Below are 1,696 nucleotides of genomic sequence, written 5' to 3'. Positions count from 1 at the left end.
CCCTAGGCATTAGAATAATTATATCTCCTGATTAGGATATGGGGAGCTACTAGGTACCAATAATTAAATAAAAATAAAATTTCTGTGGTACGCAATTTATCGCCTCTATACTGTACCACAATTCCTACCAACCATGCTCTCTTAGGTTTACAAAAGAGCTCTTTGAGATGATCTTAGCTTGTTCACTTTCTTTATTATGGGTGGATGTGAATACATGTGCTTTACTTGCAGTGAACAAGAGATTACATAATTGGGGTGGGTGAAAATATCCATGAAGGGAAGGTCATTTGCTGAATGTTAAAGATACTGAGATGCTTCATCAGCTGCAAGAGGAGTTCCAGATGTTGTGGTACATGATTGATTGCCCTTGGTCACCTTAGTAAAAAGTTGTAGTTATATGCGCTAGAGCAGGTATAGATGCAGGGAGGGAGCAGCATCACTCCTGTTGTTCAAATTTCTGAGTTTCCTAGGGTTTGGCAATGCTCAACACAGTCCATGTGCCCTGCAGTGGGAATTAAAGTATAAACTGAAAACTGGGACAATACAAGGATGAAGATCATAATCTGCATCGAGAGAAATCCCACAAATTGATTGTGACATACTGAATCTTTAGTAGGATGAAATTTAGCAGTAATAAATAGAAGATCCTGAACTGGGTCAGAAAAATGAGCTATATGACCACTGATTTGGAACATTAAATATATTAATCAATACTCTAAGTAGTTTGAGTGAAGACTTTGATGAAAAAAAAATCACAGCTCATGGGGCCACAGCATGCATCTGGAACAGTGTTAGTTATTAATCTATTTGGGGCAGATTTAAATGCATCCTACCAGCATTGATGATGCCCCTTTAAAGAATATTAGGTTTATTTCAAGGAATAAGTAAAAAAAATAACAAATTCACATCATGCTTACCCCATGAGAATTAAAAATAGCTAAGCATTTGAGGACTGTGATAATATGACAGTATTTTAAGCTATGCCACTTTTAATAATGAATGTTATTCTGATAGTAAACTACTTATTATTTATTAATAAGAATATGAAGAGGAAAGATCTATGAAAATGTTACTTATAAGCATATTCATACAATGAGCAATAAAGAAGTTTAATATGAAGTTGCAAAATAGCTTTAAAATGATATAATCTCATCAAGTACATCAAATGATGTAATTTCAAGTCAAACTTTGAATAAGTAGTTATCATATTGGATACTAATGAATGTTCCTAATCTACTTCTCTGGTGAGTTTTAATAATAAGTGTGACTTCATGAGGAAAGACTTCCGCACATACTTCAGGTATCTGAATTATATTTGTTTTCCTGTCAGCCACACGTCTTCTTATGCAGCTATTTTAATTAGGATAAAATGATTCACTGATCAAGTGGTTTATCTATGGGGTGTGTGTGTGTGTGTGTGTTTGTGTGTGTGTGTGTGTGCACACGCATGTATACATGTGTGTTTAAAAGTGAAAATTTATACACCATTTTCCTGTAAGGTGAAAAATAAAGCTTCCTTATTCCGTCAGTTTTCTCACATAAGTCAAAGGACACACTTGGTTCAAAAAGGAATGGGTACAAAATCTTCACAATGAGTTAGAAAGATGAGTCTGTGAATATTAATTCATAGGTCTAAAGAGTGTTGAGAACAGCAAGGTCAAAATTAGAAAATAGAGGTAAAACATGAAGTTCTCTA

Source organism: Rattus rattus, chromosome 10, assembly GCF_011064425.1.
Source record: "Rattus rattus isolate New Zealand chromosome 10, Rrattus_CSIRO_v1, whole genome shotgun sequence".
Classification (NCBI taxonomy): Eukaryota; Metazoa; Chordata; class Mammalia; order Rodentia; family Muridae; genus Rattus; species Rattus rattus.
The sequence above is the reverse complement of the archived record's forward strand: the minus strand, read 5'-3'. Positions refer to the sequence as shown.